The 24,855-nt window shown below is 39.6% G+C and overlaps 1 protein-coding gene across 15 annotated transcripts in view; it reads right to left on the bottom strand.

Moving 5' to 3' along the window:
• The window catches only part of Fars2 (phenylalanyl-tRNA synthetase 2, mitochondrial), a 509,560-nt gene that overhangs the window by 430,374 nt on the left and 54,331 nt on the right, over positions 1 to 24,855 (bottom strand). For 3 of the 15 annotated variants that reach the window (XM_048799738.1, XM_048799739.1, XM_048799742.1), the window contains one exon: positions 7,406 to 7,569. The exons of the other annotated variants lie outside the window; for them this stretch is intronic. The gene's annotated coding sequence lies outside the window, so the exon portion shown is untranslated. The remainder of the gene's footprint in view (positions 1 to 7,405; positions 7,570 to 24,855) is intronic. 15 annotated transcript variants of the gene reach the window in all.

The following is a 24,855-nucleotide window of genomic DNA, read 5'->3' as shown; positions in this document are numbered from 1 at the left end:
GGCAGAAAGATCAGTAGAGGAAAGGGAACAAGGGGTCAGGGAAAGGAAGGGAAGGAGAAGTACTGGGGACTGAATTAGAACAAGATATAGTCCACGCATTTATAATTATGTCAAAATGGATTATACTGCCATATGTAACTAAAAAGAATAAATTTTTAAAATAATATCTATTTAGCTGTCTCTTCCTCTGGAGATGACCTACATTCTCCCCTGAATGTATTCCCAGCTTTACCACAAAAGCTTCTCACTTCCAAGATGGACTGTATTCTCCCTTGAATGTGTATGAATGTGTATTTCTCTTTTTTTAATACTTTTACTTTATTTATTTTTTATGTTCTGAAGATCAAACCCAGTGCCTCACATATGCCAGAAAGCACTCTACCACTGAGTCACAACCCTACCCCTGTATTTCTTACTTTACCTCAAAAGATCTCTTTCCCTTGAAAAATCATCTTAAATGTGTATCTGGTTTCCTAAATCTGTATCTCTATGGCGGGGGGTGGGTGGGGAGCAGTGTAACTCTTTCAGAGTTTCGGGCCAATCTAAACAACACAACAAGATGCTATCTTTAAAAAAAAAGTCAGGTAATGGGTTAAAAGCAATGCCATGTTAAGACTTAGACTTGTATAAGGGTGGCCCTAGGCCCTACAGAAAAATAGACACACTATGGAAATTGCTATGACCACACTGGGTATTTCCCACACTGCTGGGCACAATGGTGCATGCCTGCTATTCCAACACTTGGGAAGCTGAGACAGGAGGATCACAAGTTCAAGTCCAGCCTGAACAACTTAGCAAGATCCTATCTCAAATAACAATTAATTGATATAATTTCCCACACCTTGGTGATGGTTCAATTTCATCAGTGCTGATCTCATTCTGGCTTTTGGACTTAACCCTAGATGACCCAGTAACATTCCCAGCTGGGGTGAGTCCCAGGCCAGCTAATGGCATTACTACCTCCTACATGTCCTTCCCAGTGTCTAACGTTTGCTATTACACTAGGCACCTGATATGATAAAGGGAAGGAGACGGCAATGTGAACAAGATGCCAGATAAGTTACATGCTCAAATAAGAGAAAATCCCAGCCATCTACAGCACAACTGTTATTGGAGCCCTTCTCTGGGACCACAAAATCCTAATGGGTAAAACCTATCAGGCTGGACATAGCAGGTATGGAGACATTTGAATTCTCCTAGAGATGTGTAAACAGGCTCTGGTCAATCTCTCATTATGAGCATCTAAATACACAAATCCCTAAAACTACAACTCATTACTCAGGTGAAAATACTTTGAAAGAAATGAGATTAATATATCATGGAGATTAATGTTCTGAGGTGCAGGTGGTAAAGATTTTCTCCCATTCTGTAGGTTCTCCATGTTCTTGAATGTTTCCTTTGCTGTGAAGAAGCCTTTTAGTTTGATACCACCCCATTTATTGATTCTTGATTTTATTTCGTGAGCTTTATAAGTCTTATTAAGGAAGTAGGCTCCTAAGCTGACATGGTGAAGAGTTGAACCTACTTTTTTTACTCCCGACAACATGGCAATTATCAAGAGTACAAACAACAATAAATGTTGGTGAGGATATGAGGGATAAAGGCACACTCATACACTGCTGGTGAAATAGCACATTGGTGCAACCATTATGGAAGCAGTATGGAGACTTCTGAGAAACTTGAAATGGAATCACCATTTGACCCAGTTATCCCACTCCTCATTATATACCCAGTGGGCTTAAAATCAGCATACTACAACAACGAATCCACATCGATGTTTACAGCAGCTCAATTCACAATACTCAAGTTATGGAACCAAACTAGGTGCCCTACAACAGATGAATGGATAAAGAAAATGTAGTATATATACACAGTGGAATATTATTCAGGCATAAAGCAGAGTAAAATTATAGCATTTTGCTAGTACGTGAATGGAACTGGAGAATTTCAAGGGAAATAAGCCAGTACCCAAAAAACAAAGTTGAATGTTCTCTCTGATAATGTGGATAGTAACAACAAGGGAAAGATAGGGAGGGAAAAATTAGAAGTTCACTGTATTAGACAGAAGGGAATGAAGGAAAAAAAGGAATGGGAATAGGGAAGACAGTAGAAGGAATCAGACATAACCTTCCTATCCATACTTATATATGAATACACGACCAGTATAACTCTATATCATGTACAACCAAAAGAATGAGATCCTAATTAGCATAATTCTATTCCATGTATGTACAGTATGTCAAAATATGCTCTACTGTCAAGTAATCTAAAAAGAACAATAAAAAAATTTAATTATAGAAGATGAAAAGAACATATATACTTTAATTACTAAAATGTGCATTGATCTAAAAAAGGGAGAGATGAAAATGAAGAAAGTCACAATGAAGACATTCAAGCAAAATTAAAAACTGAACTTTTTAATCAAAGCTCATATAACCATAAATCTAAAAACATCAATATCCACAAAAATAAGATTTTTTTTAAATGCAGAAGATTATTAATCAAGAATTATGAACTTAATATCTACTACAGTAACATGCAGTCCTTTAGAGACTACAAAATACACTTAAATACATGCATAGTGTGCTAACCACCCAATCAGAGTAGAGTGAGTGAATATATTTCTAGAGAAACCTGGAATCCTAGTTCAAAAGTACCTATGAATGAACATGAAATTTCATTATTATTTTCCACTTTATAATATTCCTATTTTTTTGTTTTAATATAAACAATTTCCTCCAAAGATTTGAGTGGAATTAAAATTCAAGCTGAGCATAGTGGCTCATGCCTATAATCCCAGTAACTTGGCAGGCTGAGGCAGGAAAATCACAAGTTCAAGTCCAACCTGGAAACTTAGCAAGACCCTGTCTCAACTTAAAAAAAAAAGGCGAGGTGGGGGCAGTTTGGGATACTGCTTAGTAGTAGAGCACCCCTGGGTTCATCTCCAGAATTGATAAGATAAAATAAAAATTTCAATGAACATGTATTATAGCTATCCAACCATGCTGCACTATGCTGTAAGGGAGGTCATACACCACACCCTGATCTGAATGCCCCCCCACCCCGGGGAGGGGTGTACCTGGGACCCAGCTTAAGAAACACAGCTTACTGTGTGAGTAACACTGAGCCAAACAGAGCTACCAGTGCAAAAGGGGCATAAGATATATCTCCTTCCTCATGGAATGTAAAACCCACTTTAAGATACAACAAACTCTACATGGCTAGGCAGTACCTACTTGAGTAGGTCCAAAAATGTTGAAATAGGTAAAATCACAAAAGAAAAACCATGAGGATGGATAAGATTTAGAAAAGGTGAAACGGGTAGATAAGATTTGTTGAGAACACAAACCACTGTGACATAATAAAAAATACAAACAAATAGTCCTGAGTTCCTGACAAGGAGCTCCTAAAATCCTGTATTGCCTTCAGTGACAGGGTTAACCTGAGTATCTTTTTCTTGGCCTTTGTCCCCTGTTCCTGATTCTTGGGAATTTCAGAGAAATAGGAGTGTGCTTTGTTCTAATGAGGCCACTTATGATGGCCTCTACAAAGCTAGGGGCCGGGGCCTATCTCCAGGAAGATGAAGGCAATATGGGAAGCTGGAATCTTTAACTCTATCCCCTGACTTCCAGAAAGGGAAAAAGGGCTGGAGATTAAATCACTGGCTGTTGGTGATTGCCTTAATCAACCATGTCTACTATACACACACTTTGATAAAAATTCCTAAATCACAGGATTCGGAGAGCTTCCCAGCTGTAAGCACATCAAGGAGCTGAGAGGGCGGTATGCCCAGAGAGGGCATGGAGTAGTGAGGAATGACACCCTCACACCAGTGTCTTGCCCTATGCATCAATTCCATTAAGCTTTTCCTGAGCTCTATGTAGCCTTTATAATAAACCAGTAATAGCAGGTAAAGTGCTTTTCTGACTCATGGGAGCTATTCTAGCAAATTATTGAATCAGAGAAGGGGTCAAGGACATCCCAATTTACAGCTGGATGGCCAGAAGTACAGATGGCACCATGGGACTTGCCGCTGAAGACTGAAGTAAGAGCAGTTTTAAAGGATGGACCCTTTAACCTTTGGGGTCTATGTGAACTTAGGACATATAGTTGATATCTAGAGAGCTGGATAATTGGTTGGCATGGGACAAAAACCTGCACATGAGGTATTACAAGTGTTATGAAAAAGACAGCTTGAAGGCACATCAGTCATAGCAAGGCAATAAGTATAGTCAATTCAGAAACACAAGACAATCACCCTGGATTTCAAGCACATTCATAATTTTGAACCATCACCAAACGTTGGGAGAAACTGAATAAAGCACATAACTGACTTTAAAATAATGCATCATGTACAGCTACCTCAAATTACAAAAGAATTATCCCCTACAAACTTGTTTATAAGATGGCAGGTAGCCACATATATTTTCATAGGAAGAATGATTAGCAGAAAGTTTAGAAATACATCAGGCCACAGTGTCACTGAAACATCATTCTCTTACCAGAATTTACCCACCACATAGGACAGTCCCACTCTGGAAAGGGATACAAACAAAACACAAGTCCTCCCTCAAACTTCTCAGCCAGGCCCCCTTTCCAAAAATGATGACTTTCACTAGCACTGCCCTCAACAGCAAAGGTTGGCTGGTGGAGGTGTATACAATCATGTCTGGAAGCAGGAGTGGGGAAAAAAGAGCACTTAATCACAGAACTGGGCACATCTAAGTAAAAGTCTCCACTACAGGTAAGAAGGTTCATATCATAATTTTCTAGACTTTCAGGATGCAATGGAAAAGGTATGCACCAAGAGAATGGTCTACAATATTTCCTAATTGGGAAGATTCCTAACTCAATATGCCATCATATCTTGCAATACAACAGAGATAAAACAGGAAACATCAAGACCCAGAAATACACTCAATCATGAAGAAAATGTAGACTTAATGTATTTCAGAAGTGTGACAGCCACAAGGGTCATCTGAGGAAATGGAGGAAAAGATAATTTCTTGTCATATAAGAGGTCTGGGGAACAGCTTAGCCAGAACCTGGAACTCCTGAATCTCAAGCTATTTATCTGGCCTGCTTGACACTGTGAACAAAGAGGCTAATTCAAGGCTCCAGTGTTTTTCAAGGATAAGGAAAAAAGGCAGGGGAGAGCTCATATCTTTAAATAATTCATGCTCAAAATTCACAGAGAAATAGGATTGCTCCAAAAGACCATACTACAATTCCTTAAAGCTTCAACCAACACCATGGTCCATAGTAGACTGGGGGAAGAGGAGGACAGGAGTCTCTGGCTAAAACTAAAATATTCTCCTGTCATGTCCTTAGAAATGAAAATAGCTAATATATAGAATTTTCTCAATATATTTTTGTACAATTTAATGGAAAAGGTGGGCACTTATTAATGCTAAACTCTATTGGAATCTAGAATAATGCATAGCTGGTTTTAAAACAACAAAAATAAAAGGTATACAGTCATTTTAAGATCTAGTATGGGCTGAGGTCCAGGCTTGGTGGTAGAGCTTTTGCCTAGCACACATGAGGCAATGGTTTCGATCCCTAGCACCACATAATAAATAAATAAAGATATCGTGTCCATCTACAACTAAAAAAATATTAAAGAAAAAAAAAGATCTAGAAAAGGCATTGTGCTAAGGGGATTACAGAGAACAGCAAAAACTGCAAGCACTTTTTACTATTTAGACCAGATCCTCCTATCCTATCCCTGAAACCAATTCCCTGAAGCGTGTAAAATTTCCCCAAAGGCTACTGAAAGCTATACAAACCAGTGGTATACTTTATTTCAGTAAAGCCCAGGACGATATAATTGCCCAGTGGAAGCCATTAAGTGGGAAACATCACAAAGTGGGTGGCAGTGAGCGTTTAGCTGCCAGCTCCCCATACTATCTATTCTCCAGCAAGGCAGATCACACAGTGTGGTCCCTCCAGGACCGGGGACAAGGAAGAAGAGGAAGAGAATGTAAAAGCAGAGTAGCAGTCTATATTACACAGGTGCTACACTGCAAAGTCTAACAACAATCATCACTTAATCTACAATGTAAAGTTTTCTATATGTTTTGGTTCTTTATGAACAAAACTGACAGATAACACAGATTTCTTATTAGTAAGAGTGTAGGTGTGGAATAATAACTGTGCCAACATTAGCACAGTGCTTATAAAATGAATGGGTGTAAATAAATATCAGTTTCTTCTTTTTCAGGGGACAGGGGTGGGTTAACTCAGCATTACAAAGGCACACTTTCTCTGGAATTTGATCACTGGGACACCACTCCACATGAGGAATCAGAGCCAAGGAGCAGCTACTGCCAGCTGCATGTGTGAGCAGCCTAAGCTGATACACCAGTATCAGGATATTTTTACCAGTCTATTCAATAATTAATGCATGTAATGTCCTTCAGAGTGGGTTGGGCTACAATAGTGGTTAACTGCATTAATTAGTTAAATTCATAGAAGAATATTTGAAGGTAGCCACCACAAAACTGTATGTCAACTGTATGTAAACAGGTTTCTAATTCTAAATGTTGCCTCCAGGAAAAAAACAAATACACAACTACCTGCTCCCCACATGACCATCCAATGCCTCCTGCACAAGGAGATGCTGTGAATCAAGAGAAAACCTATTCTGCTGCAGACAGAACACCCTCGGGGTCTCCATGAAGACAACAGGCTCTAAAGGAAGGCACGGACAAGGCTGTTGTGGAAACTTCAACAATAGTAAGAAAGCTCCAAGCCCACTCAACCTCTATCCCTGCTGGTGCCAGTTAGGGTAAGTGAGCCCCCACCTACCCTAGATAAGGACCTACAAATGGGTCACACAGCAGCCACTTGAGGGAAAGGTGCTACAATGGCCTCAGCACAATGTTAACCACTTGCTTCAGGAAAATGGAAAGTGGCTCCTCCTGAGCAAGTGTCAGGGACCAGATCCAGAACACACATCACCCTATTCAGACCAAAAGAAATGTCCCTTCAGTCACTGTCAGGTACCTTGGGCTCCCTTTAGAGCAAAGCTTAAGCCCTAACTGCAGGGAGCCACACAGCAGGAAGGGGAGGCCAAGTGCACTCTCCAGATGGACAACACAAAAAATAATACTGCACTGAGTGACCTGGGCCAACCCCCTATGGGTTATTCCTACTATGTGAGGAAGAGACAGGAAGTAGGGTATTGTCCTATTGGAAAAGGTGTATATATGCATATTTTAAATTTCATTATATAATGCCAAGCCTTACATAGTAAATATTGTCCCTATGAATGTGTCTGTCAATAACATGAGAAGGCACATTTTGAATCCCTTATTGACATGATATAGCTAGCATGAGATTTTTCCTTCTGATGCTTAAAAATGAATACTTTCATAATATTAGTGATGCTTCAAATACTTACATTTTGTTAAGCTTTGATTCTTCCTTCTTACCGAATGACGATTCTTAACATTTAGTACTAGGATATTGATTATTTTCTTGCTAATTTATCTGTCATATGTACTGTAAACATTGCAAACATGGGTGATTTGCATTTCAGTCTTCCCGTGGCATTCCTTATAGTACCTAATAATTAAGAAAAGTAATCACTTAAAATTTTCATCAAAGAGCATAAAAAAATGGCTCTTTCATAAATAAGTAAGCCATTTATTTTCACAGCTAGCTTCATAATGTACATAAGTAGCACTGACTGATACTATTCAGAAACTGGTGACTGCACCCTTCAATAAACTACCAGACATGCTCAGAATGCCTGCTCTTCAGAAGCTTAATCTTTTTTTCTTTTTCTTTTTCTGGCACTCTTGAAGCTCAGAGGCTAAAATGGGTCCCTACACAGATAGGCAACTCAGGCAGGCTCAGCAGCAGGAACCAGCCCTGTCCTTTCCCACCCATGGATGTCAGAGAGGGCAGGACGGCAGCATACACACTAAGTACATGTGGCATTAGGGAGCAAAATTAATAATGCATCTCTCTGGCAATTTCCTTGGCTGTGCTGTTCAAGATGGAAATAGATTTGCTTCAGGGGTTCTGATGCACAGTATATCAGCAATTCCCCTCCATTTTGACTGAAGAAAAGGAAAGAGATTTGAAAAGCAACCACCAGAGATGCCAGTTTGGAAGAGGATGAAGTATCCAAAAAGAACTACTATGCTACATCTCTGTAGAGCAGCCAAGCAATGCGCAAACATTTTTAACGAAAAAGATTCAACTGGACAAAAAAGGCACATTTCAACAGTGAAAAACACTTTTGATAAATGATTAGGTTTTTCAAAATCTACAACTGTGAGGTACAGAGGAAGTAAGAGAAAACAGATGTTTGCAAGCACTTGCTAACAAACTGCTTCCTGCAGCAAGAAGACATGTCTCTCAATGTGACAATCTCAGGAGGCTAGGAGGTGACAAAGGAGATATTGTGATCTGTTCTCAGTAGGGAGTCACCTGACTCTCCTCAACTGCCAAAAAGAACTTCAGTGTGCATCTTCTGAGAAGGTCACGGCTGGAGGTTCAAAGGTCCAGCCAGATTCTACTTAAGAGACAACATAAACTTCCCAAGATTAAGCAATGTAACAGATTTCTGGATGGACACAAAAATGACTCAAACACAGAAGAGATGTACCAAATGGGGATGAAGTCAATACCACAAAACTTAATACAAGATTTTGCTCCCTATACATTCCCTATCTGAACACTCTCATCTCTTCACTCCCCCAAAGCCCTAACCTTGTCTAGTACCACAGAGTCCATAACCAATCTAAAAAGGAAAGATAACACAAGAACTTCCCACCTCAACACAGCCTACATTCCAGCGCCCTCTCTTGACCCTGTTTCCTGCTCTCTTCTCATATTCAAGATTAATCCATCCTAGACACACCATAAAGCCTACTTCTACAACAACAACAACAACAAAAATGGAATTAACACATGAAATCCAAAACAATGACAGAGTCTGTAAAAAATGTTTTTACTTACATAATTTTAAAAGTCTATGAGCATCATGAAAATGCTGATCAATTATTTTATTTAAATTAACACTTGGGAGATGCATACTGACATTAGGAGGGTTGGGGTTGTGGCTCAGTGGTAGAGTGCTTGCCTAGCATGTGTGAGGCACTGGGTTCTATTCTCAGTACCACATATAAATAAAATAGAATAAAGGTCCATTAACAACTAAAAAAAATTTAAAAAAAAAAAAAAACATTAGGAGAGAAGAGCAGAAACTGTGAAATTAGAAGAAATTCACAGCTTTTAGATTCCTTTGATGTCCAAGATAAGGTCACATCTTTTCTGAATAACTGGCTCTCCCTGGTAAATTCTCACTAGAATTTTCAGTTTGGATGGCAGAGGACTTATGTAGGCTTCACTAAAAAACATGGCTTGTACTTGTCTATGTCCCCCCAAACTTTCCCATGTTGAGATCTAAACACCTAAGCTGATAATGTTAGGAAGTGGACCTTCTGCGGGGTGACAAGGTTATGAGGACAGAGACTTCACAAATTGGATTAGTGCTCTTATAAAAGATGACCCTGAAATCTAACTTGTCCCCTCCACCATGTGAGGACACAATTATAAGATATTATCAATGAGAAATGGACCTTCACCAGAAACCTAATCTAATGAAATCTCATTCTTGAATGTCCCAACCTCTCAATTATAAATAAATTCATAAACAAATTTCCATAGTTTATAAGCCGCCCAGTTTATGGTATTAATATTATAGCATCTCAAATAAACTAAGACACTTCACTGCCACAGGACAGGTTAAGTGCCCTGCCAACAAACTTATCTCCACCAAGAAATCAAAGTAAAGAGGAACTTTTTATTACCTACTTGGTCCTGGGTATATAAAATCCTTCATAAATACTTGTGAATTAATCTCCAACTAGTATGTTTGATCCTCCAGGACCAATACTGTATTTTACTCAATCTTTCAATTCTAACACTATAGAAGAATATGTAGTAGCATCAAAATAAACACATTTCTTTAGAAAATACTTCTAAAACATACTATAGCCACAAAAAATTTCTAACACCTTCTCAAGAGTCAAAATATTATTCAAGTTATAATTGGATAAATTAGCTTTTAGATTCATAAGAAAGCATAGGGATAGAAAAGGGGTTCCTACAGCACAGCAGGTGAATTTTAAATACAAAAGAGCTGCTCCTCTGGAAGGTATCACTCCACATTTGCTCTCCAGTTCACAGACTGAGAAGCAGAGGATGACAGAGATGCCACTTTGCCAGCTACCACCTACAGTTTCCATCCAGATCAGGCTCCTCCTAAAACTGTACCAGCAGGGGGTCAAACAAGATCTGCAAGGCACTGTCCCTAGAGTTCCATATATCCATAGGTATTCTTTTCTAGCATTCTAAACAACTTCATTTTTCTTTCATGTTTCCAAGGTAGAATTTGTAGTTGAGGACCGTGTCCTGTTCAAGCAGTGAAGAACTTAAGGAAACGTAGGAAAAACTAATTCACCTCAAGAACCAAAAACTTACAACAAAAAAAAAGTGAATTCTGTGTCATTTCTCATTTGACTGAGTTATCTGATTTAAGAAATGGTACATTAGCCTTTCAATATCCATGGAGGATTAGTTCCAAGACCCTTGGATGACAAAAACCTTGGATTGCAAAGACTGTATGAATTCATGCGGTATCTTCACATACGCTGCACACCTCCTCCCATAAACAGTGATGCAGCACAAGATTCAACAATGGACCAAACATTCAGTGGTGGTCCCACAAAATGTTATCACCTAATGACATCACAGCCATCTTAATTTGAGTAACCATGTTCTACAATGGTCCCACAGCAATTAAATTGCCTGAGGAAGCATTTCTCAGACCATATCCCTCTTCTTAAGCAACACAAGACGGTACTTTAAAGCATCTATAATGACTCATAACACCTAATACAACATAAATGCCGAGTGAACAGTTGTCAATAGTTGTTTTGCTGTGTTAGGGAATTCTGATAAGGATACAGGTTTGTACATCTTCACTTCAAACATAATTTGTTTTTCAGATATTTTTGATCCTAGGTTGGTTGAATCCACAGATGCAGAACCCACACATACATAGGGCCGATCCTATAGCCAAACTCAAAAGGATGTCAAAACCAGGATCTAAAGGCTTACAGGCCTAAGCATAGGGAGACTGGACATTACTGGGGGTGATAGCACATGCTCACAACATAGTTCTGCCACTCATCAGCTTGGTGACTTTCAACAAATTAATTAATCTCTTCCAGTGTTCATTCCTCAATCTGTTAAATGGGCATTTGTGGTTAAAATGAATTAGAATGATACAGAAAATCTTTGGCCAAAAGCAAATGCCACTGTTATTAGCTGATATTAATATAATTGTCAGCAAACTGCTCAAGGAAGTAACAACCTATTGTTTGCTAAAACAAAACATGAATGAGACCCACTATATCAGATTATCTTCCATAATCCCTCATTATAAGCAACTCAGAAAATAAGTTGTAATCACTTATCCATTTTTTTCTTCTGAGTAAGGGTTTCACTATGTCATACAAATGGGCCTCCAACTTGCAATCCTCCAGCCTTGGCCTCCCAAGTATCTGGGATTATAGACATGACCACAGCACCCAGCTAACATTAATTTTTTTTTATTGTATTTATTTTAGTGAACCACCTGCCCTCCTCAGAAACACAGAAGTGGGGAAAGAGCTCCAGGAAGAATAGCACAGTGTCTGAAGTTTCCCCCAGATGAGGATGATACGACCCACCTATGTAGAGGACCTGCAATGCCCCATCTAAAGTCCCAGGTGGCTCCTCCCAATGGTTTACACTCAAGGCCAGCTGTTTTGGGCCACGTTGGTTTTTAATGTCACAGAGGAGCCACATAGCCTATTAAATTGTACCCATGGAGAGAACACAGGCCAGGCACAGCACACATATCTATAATCCCAGTAACAAAAGAACCTGAGACAGGAGAATCACACATTTGAGTCCAGCCTGGGCAACTTAATGGGACCCTGTCTCAAAATAAAAACAAAAAAGGGCAGTGGGGTAAGGACAATGCAGCTCAGTGGTAAAGTGGACCTGGGGTGGATTCTAAGTACCACAAACACAAACACAAGAAACAAAGGGGAAAGAAAAAAAAAAAAAGCCATCCTCTGGGCGGGGGGAACCCATACACTTACACAGCATGGACCTAATGCAGGGCTCTACCCCTCCCGCCTGCCTCCTGCACCTGGCCACTCTTCTGTACCATGTCCTTTGGCTTCATGAGCTCAAGATCTCCCTGATCCACTTAAAGTGCAGGGAGCAGTAGCCTCCCCTCCCCACATTTACTCTTGCCTTGGAGGCCCATCAAAAGACACTTTATGGCTCCACTCTGGAACTACATGCTGAATCTTACCCAGCTCATTTGAAGCACAGGTGTATGCAGACGAAGAACTTCCCCGTGGCTGACCCTGGCTATTAGGGTCATACCTGCCAACATATTATTTTGGTCCCAACATAGAGGGACGATCCCTTTGAAAGCAGTTGGTTCTGTCTGTGCTCCCCCAACGTTGCTGGTGCTGTGGGGGGGAGGAGGCGGTCACAAGGTCTCCCTGGGGAACTAAGCTGAAGGAAAGTGATATTAGTCTCCAGGCCAGGAGGGGGGGATAACAGACACTTTGTTCAGTTTCCTTTCTGCTCCAATTCCTGCTCCTCCCCACAATGCCGATCTCCTATTAAAAAACAAAGTGAGATGGGAAGGGCAGTCTTGAGGTCATTGCTTGGGGCTGGCAGTGAACCTCGGTTCAACCTCAAAAATAAGGAAGGACTGTAGCAAGTGGGTAAGCTGAAAGCTGGGGCTCCACGGTGAAGGTGTGGCCCTCTACCTGGGGTGTCACAGCTCAAGACTTGAGAGCTGGATTCATTGCTTCATCTTACTCCTGCCTACCAGTAAGTCCTGAATCTCATTCCTTTCATAGCCAATGAACGGCACCAACTCATTCTCATTTGTCTAGGAGTCAGAGCAGTCAGAAAGTAGCTAAAATATAAGGTATCACATGACTCATGTTTATCCTCAGGGTCCCTTAGGATTTCCTTGAAAGTACCTCTCTCACTGGGGTTGACAGTCAGGAATTTCTTCCACGAGTTTTTGGACCCTACAGACATAAAGAAAGAAATGTGGTATATTTTGCATAATACCTACCCCCACTGCTCCCAGAAGTTTTCTCCAACAAAAGGCAAAGAATCAGTGACCATGACATACAGAATGACACCCAGGCTACCCATGTCCTCCACAAGGCAGTCATAAGTTTTAAGGCAAAAATAAGGGGAACTGTACTAGAAGGTAATCAGCTTGTTTGCCAGACAGAAACTCATTGCTGAAGCCAAAGTCTATAACCTTAAAGACAGATATTCAGGTCAGCATCCAAAAAAAGTTCTTGGCTTTGGATCTTTATAAACAACCTCCCTTCTTATGGCAGTTCTGAGCAGCAGCTATCTAGCAGAGTGTGTCTCAGTCTTCTCTCTTACAGCCTCAGGAGGTAATGGAACATCTCCACTGGCACAGTTCATGACCAGGTGCAGGGTTTCGTAGGCCTCTATTATCTCATTTTCAGAATGGCAGAGCGATCTGGACTCTGGGGATGGTCTCTGGAGGCTAGAGTTCTGACTGTATGGCCCTCACAGCCATCTCAGTCCCACCTTACTTCAGGAGGTTGCCCTGTCCAGTGAAGTGGTCTTGAAGACCCAGAAGCTGTTGATAGGAGTCTGCTCCCCCGTAGGGATGGTTATGAGGCCAGCTGCAAGTGACCTGCTAACTACAATAATGCGAAAATTCATTATACAAAATAGAGGCCTTTCTTTCATGCCCTAATCAATTGGAAAAGAGAGGCCACAGAAAAGAATCAGAAATAGTCAAGAATACCTGCTCTAGGAACTAACATACAAAACAATACAATGAAACAGACTGCCCTATCCTTGAGACTGTTTTCACCTATCAGCTGAGGATGGAACAGCCACCTTTGACCTTAAGATTAGCTTCATGTAGTAACTGCCACCTTACCAATCAGATATCACCAGCTCCCTCAAGTATCAAAAACACCAACCAAATGTAAAATAATTTGCACAGACTCCTTTGTCCTAAGAAAAATTCCTAGCCTCTTTTTTTTTTTTTTTGCAGATATACCAGATATCACCCCAGCCTCAAGTGTCCTGGATTATAATTCTTTATTCCCCCCAAAAGTTCCTTTATTGGAGACTTGTCTTTATATTTTGATTTCACTTTAACCCTAACAAATTAAATATGAAGAGAAATGAGTCACAGCAGCACACACCTTTAATCCTAGCTACTCAGGAGGATGAGGCAGAAGGATCACAAGTTTGAGGCCAGCCTCAGTAACTTTGTCTCAAAAGATGAAAAAGGGTTGGGGAGGTAGCTAAGTGGTAGAGCACCCCAGGGCTCCATCCTCAATATCATAAATAATAACAACAAATAAAAATAAAAATATGAAGCTGAGCATGGTGACACGCACAACTATAATTCCAAGTAACTAGGGAGGCTGAGACAAGAGAATCACAAGTTCAAGGCCAGCCTCAACAATTTAACAAGGACCTAAATAACTCAGCAAGACCCTGTCTCAAAATAAAAAATTAAAAATGCTGAGGACATAACTCAAGGGTAAAGCACACCCACCATGGGGTTAAATTCCCCAGTACCCCCCCCCAAAAAAAGAGTGCAATAGAAATACATAGGGGCAAAAAAAAAAGGTAAAAAATGAAAATGAAAAACAGCTGAAATAAGAGTTGAGAACAATAAAAAAAATAAAAAGACTAAAAAACTAAAAAGAAATATGAGCAAATAAAAATCGGGAGAAAAATAATAGAAAAAGAAAAAAATTTAAAGAAAAAAAATAGAGAAACCAAAATCAAAATAGACAAAAAGCCAAAGAGGAAAAAAAAGCTAATCATGATCAATGTCCTGGGTTGCAAAGATCAAACTTGAAGGCCCACTCAAGGACTATATATAAGGCACTGGGAACTTCTAAACAATGGTTTTATATGAGGTCTTAGCAAAAAGTATGTCTATGAGGACCAATCAAGGCCTGGGATAATAATTCATAGTGGTTTCTTCATTTTCAGTCTCAAAGATCTCTTTTCTCAGTCAACTATTGGGGTCAGAAACCAAAAAGTACTTTTTATATGGGTTAAAACAATTAAGATTTACCCTCTTAGAAAATAAAACCTGAAGAATGCTTCAGAGACCTTATTGTTTCTAGTTAGAAAAACTGTGAAAATTGTTTTAAGACTTTTAATATCTACACTTAAACTCTTGAATTAGTCTCCAAATGATGCCAGAACCTAACTGACATTATGATACTATAGTGGAAATGTTTTGTTAGCCTACAGATAGTAAAGTACACATTATCTCTGTAACTGAGGGGAAGGTAGCTTTCATCATATGCTCATTGATTTTGCCCAGCTGCTCTGGAGTGAATTTTTTCCTCCCATAGGCCAGAGAACTTACTATGACAATTTCAATTATCCTTAAATATAGAGGTTTCAGCCGTGCTCCATTCATAATGGCACGGCACCAGTACCTCAGGGGAAGGAACCAAAAATCCCCTTCACTCACTCCTTCTTTAACATGTTTGCTTCCCCTATGTAGATCTGAGCATCTGACCTCCATCTTTTCCTTCACTTTGAAGAATCTCTCTAAACATTTCTTGACAGGCAACTCCATTGGTGACAAATTCCTTCAATTCTGCCCTTTTAAAAGATGACTTCTCTTGATACAGGATTGTGGGCTGGTGGCTTTGTTTGTTCTTGTTTGTATAGTTTCTGAAGAGAAGCCTGATGTCATTCTTATCCTTGTGCCTATAGTAGGTAAGATGTCCTTTCCTTTTGACTTTTGAATTTCTCTCTGATTTTCCTGCAATTTTAACGCGACATGCCTAACCATAGGTATTTTGGGCATTTGCCTGTATGATGTTCTTTGGGCTTCTTAGATCTATGGTTTGGTGTCTATCATTAGTTCTGAGAGAATATCAGTCATTACTACTTCAAGTATTTTTTCCTGTTCCCTTCTTTTTCTTAATGTAGTACTTCCATTAGGTGTTTATCATACCTTTCGTAAGTGCCCTGTAGTTCTTGAATACTGCTTGCTTTTTTCATTCACTTTTCCCTTTACTTTCCAGTTTGGAAGATTACCAACAATGTATCTTCAAACTCACTGATTCTTTCCTTGGCTGTGTCCAGTCTACTGATAAAACCAAGGGCATTATTTCAGTGTTTTTGTAGGCAATCGTTAGCTTCTGATTCTTTCTAGAGTCTCCATCTCTTACATTTGCTAGTATGCTATACACTTATCCATTAGCTTTGGGAGGGTAGGCAGTGATCAAATCCATATGCCACGCAAGCAGTCTTTAGCATGTTATCTGAGTTATTTTAAATTCCTTATCTGATAATTAAAAAAAAAAAAATCTCTGCCCTATCTGTGTCCGGGCTCAGTGCTTGATCTTTCTCTTCAGACTATGCATTTAAACTTGCCTTATAAACTTTTGCTGAAAGCAGTACATGCTGTATTATGTAAAAGGAACTGAGGTAAATAGGCTTTTAGTGTGAGGCTTTGTGTCTATCTAGTTAGGATTTGGGGTGTTATTTGCTGCAGGTGTCAGAGGTTAACATTCCCTCTGGTGTCCTTGTTTTTGCCTCCTGATGCTTTTGAGTTCCCCGGACAGTCCCTTGTTACTATACAGGAGCCTGACTAATAGGAAGCCAGGGTGTGGGGGCAGGGAGGTGCTCTTACAAGTCTATTAGTAAGTCTCAGTCTTTTTGTAAGCCTGTACCCATGGGATATGACCTTCACAAATGGTTCTCTGCTTTCTTTTCCCATTTAGGCAAGACAGGAAAGCTAGAGGAGGCTGCAGTTGGATATTTCCCATCTCCCAGGTCAGTCAGGCTCAGGTAAAACTCAAGTCTGTCAGACTTTGGTAAAACAGTTTCAACAGCAGGCTTTTGTTAAGGAGAACAGAATGCTGTGGGGCTTTTATTTCACAGTGGTTACTTTTCCCTCCCACTGTGAGAAACCCCCACCACCACCACCACCAAGACCCAGGTGGGGCTTCTAGCAGTAAAATCAAAGTAGAGACTCCATTAGGACTCGGCCCTGAGAACGTGAAACTCAAAGCTAGAGCACACTGAACCTCAGCAAGTCATCAATTACAGTTAAACTGTTCCAACCAGTGTTGTGGTGGGAGCAGGGGCTTTTGGGGAGTGTTCTGTAAACTATGATTCTAGGTATCCCCTCTTTCTCCATTACTCAGGGTAGAGGTTTTATTCAGTGACCTTGGCTCTCTGATGGGTTAAGAAGAGTCACTGATTTTCAATTTGCTCACCATGTTTTTGCTTTTTGAGCTTTTTTTTTTTTCCTATTGTGAGGGCAGGGATATGAATTTCCAAGCTGTTTACATATTATCTGCTTAAATTTTTTGATTAATTCGTTTTGGTAATTTTATAGTCCTCTATATTTACAATGCTCATAATGTTCAAAAATGCAGGTTTGCCTCAAGTGATTTGCTTATAACATGCTATTTGAAAGTACTATTTATGTTCAACATACAAAATGTTTAGGGAAGTTGCTAATCTTCAGGACCAGTCACCCAGGGTGAATCTTTCCCAGTGCATCTGACATTTAAAATCTCTCCAGGCGTTTTGATTACAATGATCCTTCCTTTATAAATAACTTCTAAAACCAGATGTCAGCCAACATGAATATGGCTCCATTAGTCAGCTAAGGCTGCCAGTTAAGCGTCTGGATAGCCATCGGCATCCCTCTTCATAATGAAGCCCTTGTGAGATGACAGAGTGAAAACCATCAGTATATGTCTATGTCTTCAAACCTTTCTCTCTCTCTCTTTCTCATGCAAGACTCATTCGCTGATGCCCTATAAGGTAGCAGGAGGAAAATTACTTCATTTAAATAAAATGGTTTCCTAGATGGTAGTCTCTCATGGTCATTTGCCTCTGCACATGTATTTATAATCAGCCCATAGCAAATGTGTTAGGTACTGCGCTGCCCTCTGTTCCTCTCTTCTCAAAAAAAGAAGAAAAAAAACATCAAGTGACCCTTTAGAAATAATACAAAGTGAAAAATTCTTCTCAAAATATTATGTTACCAAAAAAAGATTCTTGGTGCTTTCGAAAATACACGTCTTATTTTTGATATCTATCCCATTATTCTTTTTTGAAAGGTGGGGAGTAATACTATTTCATTTCAAATATTTAATATAAAGACCAATGGTGGAATTTTTTTTCAGATTGTGTTTTGATCATTTCTCTTTGCTCCTTTCTCTCATCATCAAATGAATTTCCCACTTATCCCTATGACTTTTATCTTCAAAACTTACTCTTTCACCTCAGTAAATCTATACTGAATTTCATTAACTATGTCTTTAAAATCATAGCAACAATCATACTCTAAAAGTGAATTAAAATGTATATCTTAAAAAAAAAGAATCATAGCAACAAACAAAATATCCCACACAGTTTTGATTTCACTACAGGGTTTCTACAGGTGCTTCAGGCAAAGGAAAAACCTGAAAAAACTTTACACCACAGTCACAGTACTGAAGAAATTGCACACAATGCACACGGGAAGGAAGATTCTCTGACTGACACAATCCAGCATTTATGGGGACATGAAGGTTTTCATCCTGACTAATACTTGTCAAGGATCCTCATACTTACACAGAAGATTATACAACCCAGAATGATTGTTACTTATTCAAAAAGATTATTCCTGAAATCCAAGTCATTTAAAGAACACAGTCATTTAATGAAACCTTATTCTACAAAATGATTCCTTCAGGACATCTTTGCACAAAGCCAAGACTCCATTAGCAAAATCATTGAGGACCAATTATGTCCATCCAGGATGGTTCTGCTTTAGGTTTTCATATATTGGACTTTTAAGAAACAGAACACAACTGAACTTTTGTCATATAGGTTGTATTTCTTTCTCAAAGGACTCCAGATTGCTATGTAAAATTCCCTATTTCTCCAAAAACTTCTCAAATAAAAGTGATATGAAATTTCACATTAATTATATGCAAGAATAATAAAATCTATATCTCCTCAATAATTTCTCATTATTTTGGAAAAGAGAACTGAAGCTCTCTAGGTGCCACTGAGCCAGTGGTAACCCCCTGTTCACCACACCTTCTAGGATCACAAGTATGAGGAGAATCTCCCTAAAATAGGGTCATAGATCAGTTGTGCAAATGAGACACACAAGATGACTGAGCATTTGAGGAAAAAAATACCCAATCAAACTGAGAAGGGACAAGATATTAGCTCTGCCCTAAGGAGAAAACTAGACCTTACACAGTTTATCATAGAAGGTAAAGTAAGTGCTTAGCAAAGAGTTGATGGATTTCCTCAGCTATATTGCAAGAAGCACCTAGCTCAGCTGGTCCTCAGGGTTCAGCAGGCCTGGTGGGCCACCCCTACCAAAACAAGGAAGGGATCCTGCCTGCCCCCAGCCCTCAGGCTCAACTCAGTCCTCCTCTCCTTGGTGCCCATCCACTCATCCTTATTGAATCCTTCTCTTCAACATCTCAGGGGTGCAGCTACCTCTTCCCACCTCTCTTGCCACTCTCTTCATTAGCCACCTTTATCTCCAGGCACCCTTGACTGCCTACAACCTTAGCCTCCCCAATGTGCTTTCCCCAACACAATCAGAATGATCTTTCTACTTTATGAAGAGGCTAGCTAAAACCATTCAGTGGTTCCTCAATGCCATAAATCTCTCTATAGATAAAATCCAAATGTGTTTGTATAATTTATAAGGTCCTTTACAACAGGCTCAGAGGTTTCCAAGCTTTTCGACACACTGAAGCCTGGGGAGCATACAGTTCCCTATGCCTTGAATCATATCCCACTCCAATTAAGTCAAAATGTCTTGGGGTGGGACACAAGCATTAGTATTTTCAATTCTTTACTTTTTTATTCCAGCTGATCCTAATATGCAGCAAAGTCTGGGAATCATTGAACCAACTACTATTTATCTCTCTGGACTCACCAATTACACTCCTTCACCATATTATCTAACCCAACAGAATAATTGTTCCTGTTTTCAACAAGTACACATGCTTTCTTGAATGCCACACTTTGCCGAGGCTGTCCCCTCCCTCTGGAATGCTTCTCCACCATCGAGGCAAATGCACATCTACCTCCCACAACAATTCAACTCCACCTACAGTAGAGTTCTAAAAAAAAGCTCCCTAGCAGAGACTGCCAGCTGGAGAAATTAAATCAAGTTACCAACAAGGAAAACACATACTAAATGGCAATACATGCAGATCTGTGTCATAAATGCTGTGATATGCAACTTGTAAATCCAGCTGGGAATCAGGTGAAATGATAAAGTGTTGCCCTGCACCAACCAGCCTTTATCCAGGAAGCATTCATGGATGAGTTAAAGAGGGGAGTAAAAAAACAGTGGTAATTTAGCAAGTGTCCAGAAAACCAGATCTAGATGAGAACAGCCTTTCTGGATGTGTGTGGCTGGCAGTGGACAAGCAGACCTTTGTGAAGAACTGTGGCATATCCCAGCCAGATGATGAGGGGCAGGTGAATTTCTAACCTCACACCCAGATGACACTTAAATAAACCATTATCTGGATGAACACTGAAGTTTATTTCAAGAGGAATGGTTCTTTGTACTTTTTTCATCACGTGGCTTTGCACTCCTACCACCTTTCAAACACACTCACACACACTCACCCATCCCAGAATCCTCAAATCTGTTAGGGGCCGCATCAATCTGCTTTCCTGGCAACTTGGACTTTACCTGTTAAAGCACTGAACACAAGTTGATTTACCTACTGGCTGATGGTACTCCAGGACGCAAGGCTGCCTGAGAGCAGGGATATGTCCACCTTGGTGCTCACAAATCCCAGATTTAATCCCAGATGGAAGCTCCTCAGAAAAGGAACTGTGTCTTTGTTTCAACACCAGATGTCCAGAACTTACTTCAGTATTTCTGGCACATAGTAGGCACTTAAATTTGTCATTGAGCCCAAGCTGAACTTGCAATTGAGCGTTTGAAATTTATATTTAGAACCATGGTCTTCAAAATCTGAGAAGTCATGCTTTAGGGAAAAACAGCACAGAACAGAGGGCAAGAATGAAGTGCCCTAGATTTTCTAGCACATCCTGAGAATAACCCTATTTTTCAAAACTGCGCTGGATGAGCAAACTCCCAGTGGCTACAGAGCCAAGTTAATCTTTGAAGCTTTGATATTCCCTTGTTTTTCCTGCTAGCTTACTCTAATATTCTACACACTGTTAACGTCTTTTCTAGGTTGGCAATATTGTCTTCAAATATCAAACAATAAGCCCTCAGATAATAAAGACAATTCCCTATCTACTTCTCAGGGTTGTCATAAAACTTAATGAGAATATATGGAAAAAGCCTTCTTAAACACACACACACAAAAAAATGCTACACAAACGTAAATTAGGAGACTTATTAGAGATTAATAGTAAGCAAAGCCCAGAAGGAATTCTTACTGAAATTCTTATATTTTAATTTCTGGGGATAAATGAATGCTCTGAATGAGATTGCCATCCTTTTGAATTAAAGGAGCATTCAGAAAGATTGTAGCCTCATTCATAATCTGAACTGCTTCCAGAAGATGGTCCCAAGTTATGTGCTTGTTCAAAATTATCTACAAGTTTCAGACAATGTACACATCTAAAAAGTTCATTAGAAGTCAAGGAGCTTTATGTACATAAATTTAGTTTGTGGATGAATGTTTGTATTATATAAAATCCATGAACATTTAGAAGATTCTATGATGCATGGAAAGCTATAAAAACTAACTTATAGCCCCAAAATAAATCCATAATGGGTAAAGTCACATGGGACTACAATGGATATATCAATCTGAATCAGAAATACATTACAGTTATAGAACAAAGCAATCTGTGGATGGTTTTTGTCTCTCATTTTTTGACAGCTAGATCCAGACATGAGTTCCTTGTTCCCACCGCTTACAAACTATAATGTTCTTACCTACCCCTTATTCCCATGGTTAAAAAGAAGGGCAAAGCCTTTTTCAGTTTGTTATTGTTGTGTTTTGCAGTACTAGAGACTGAGCCCAGGGCCTCTAACATGCTGGCAAGCACTCTAGCCCTGCGCTACATCCCTACCCCTCAAAGCCTTCTCAACTCAAAACTCAAACACCAAGGTCAAAAACTGAGTTTATAAATCTAAAGGCCGGGCACCGTGGTGCATGCCTGTAATCCCGGCAGCTGGGGCAGAGGGGGGACAGGGATCAGCAAATTATCAAGACGCTAAGCAACTCAGTGAGACCCTATCTCTAATAAAATACAAAATAGGGTTAGGGATGTGGCTCAGTGGTTGAGTGCCCCCCTAAACTCAATTGGCACTTCAGTTCAATCCCTGGTAAACTACCCCCCCGCAAAAAAAGGGTTAATATCACAAATGATAGAAAGTTTTGTAGTAATTTCTTGCCAAGTAATAATTATTAGGCTTCTTTAGGTGTGTATATGTTTTAACACAAAGGGGGAAAAAAAGGAAAGAACAAGTCCTGTAATCTTACACTCAGATAAGCCCAGTAGGGTTAAGACAAAATAAAACTGTTTCCATTAATTTTTTTTAACCTCTGTTTATTTATTTTCTATGTGGTGCTAAGGATTGAACTCAGTGCCTCAAAAGCACTCTACAACGGAGCGACAACCTCACCCATCAAGTGATACTTTTGGACAAGGTAAAGGGAATCCCTGGCAACATTTATTAAATCTATCAATTAAAATAAAAATCAAGCTGGAGATGTTTTAACTTTTTTGTAGATGTGGATGTACAGCATGACTTTTTTTTTTTTTTTAAATGTGGTGCTAAGGATCAAACCTAGTGCGCCTCACACGTGCTAGGCACAAGCTCTGCCACGGAGCCATAGCCACAGCCCCTCCGGTTTGATTCTTGACACACACAGAGTTATGAACCACACATGGATTTGCACTTAATAACAACTTGCTTTAAAATCCATTCTCTGAGTGGCTTGGGTTGTAGCTCAGTGGTAGAGGGCTTGCCTAGCATGTGTGAGGCACTGGGTTTAATTCTCAGTATCCATGTAAATAAAATACAATAAAGGTCCATCAACAACTAAAACAAAATTTTTTTTAAAAAATCTATTCTCTGGCTGGGTGTGGTAGCACAAGCCTATAATCCCAGCTATGTAGAGGCTGAAGCTGAAGGATCACAAGTTGGAGGCTAGCTGCAGCAACTTAGTGAGGCATTTGAACATGCCATGACTTATTTGCCTAATGTCTTGATGACGTGCTTTGGCTGTTACCAGAATCCTACTACGACAAACAGTGATGAAATGAGCATCACTGTTCACATACTTTAACAACCTTGTAAGTACAGACAAAGGGGAACTTTTTAATGATTGTATTGCAGGAGAAGAGGCCATATGCATTTGGATACTGTCAGATTCCACAAGTGAGTGGTTACTCAACTTGCTCTACCAAGGACATTATTTTCATTCACACATTCAACATGTTTATTAAGACTTAACATTTCTTCAAGATATAGCAGTGGTTTAAAAATAAAAAGCAAACCCGTCTGTGGACCTCACTGTTTTAATGTTGAGCTTCTTTGTCCAAACCCTCATGGGCACTTAGAAAATTGCCACTGCACTCCCCCATGAAGCTACATCCCTACAATTTTTTTTTAAAGACAAGGCCTTTCTAGTTTGCCAAGCCTGGCCTCAAATTTGTGATCTTCCTGCCTCAGTCTCCCAATTACAGGCCTAAGATTACAAGCCTGAGCCACCACATGAGACTAATTTTCACATTTTTTATGTCAAGTTTATCCGTATGTTTTCTATTATCTTGACTGTCACAAGAAAACTATTTTAAAACTCCTATTCTTGAATAGATAAAATAGAGGCACAAAACAAAATTCAGAATTCCCTTTCAATGGGAATGGGGGTAGTGCAGGTACCTGTCACCTCAAGTCAGGATCAAGCCTGCAGGGTAGCTTTGCATCCTAACCACACACTCCCCACAGAGATTCTGACAGGTGCCACACCTTCACACATACAGCAATTCTAAGGCCAAGATGAGATAAGTCAGGAAATTAGGTAGTTGATAAATGTGTGCTGAAATGCACAAGCTCACTACTAAGAAATTTTAAAACTTAATGCCACTGTTTACTCTCAAGATAACAAAGTTAAACGGCAGTACTACCCAACATTACATGTTGTATATGGTTATGTTCATGGATGTTACTTGTATCAACTTGTACAAGGTAAGTCTGTGTGTATGTGTCTGTACACATGCTTACACCAATAAGTAAAGTATCAAAATGTTTATCCTTTTATTTGCTGGTAACTATATTGAAAATACCCAAAAGAGGGTTGTGGCCAGTGGTAGAGCACTTGCTTCGCATGTGTGGGGCACAGGGTTCGTTCCCCTGCACCACATGAAAAATAAAATAAAATGAAGGTATTGTGTCCATCTACAACTAAAAAAAAAAATATATATACACACACACACACACACACACACACACATATATATATACATATATATATATAAAAGAAAATACCCAAAAGAACTAATCTTAAATACACACAGAGCTTTATGCAGGACAGGCTCACTAGAGGATCATTTATCATCAGAAAGATATATATTCAGATCAATGACTCTCAAATGCAACAGGGAGTCTGGCCACTGTGGACTGAGGAGACTGACTGCCCCCATCAGTCTAGGTGAATGACAGAAGGCACCACAGCCCACTGATAGCCCACTGAGGTGAAAGAACTAAGCCACTAGTCCAAATAATATATATATATA

Source organism: Marmota marmota, unplaced genomic scaffold, assembly GCF_001458135.2.
Source record: "Marmota marmota marmota unplaced genomic scaffold, marMar, whole genome shotgun sequence".
Taxonomy (NCBI): domain Eukaryota; kingdom Metazoa; phylum Chordata; class Mammalia; order Rodentia; family Sciuridae; genus Marmota; species Marmota marmota.
This window is presented reverse-complemented; position numbering and strand designations above follow the sequence as displayed.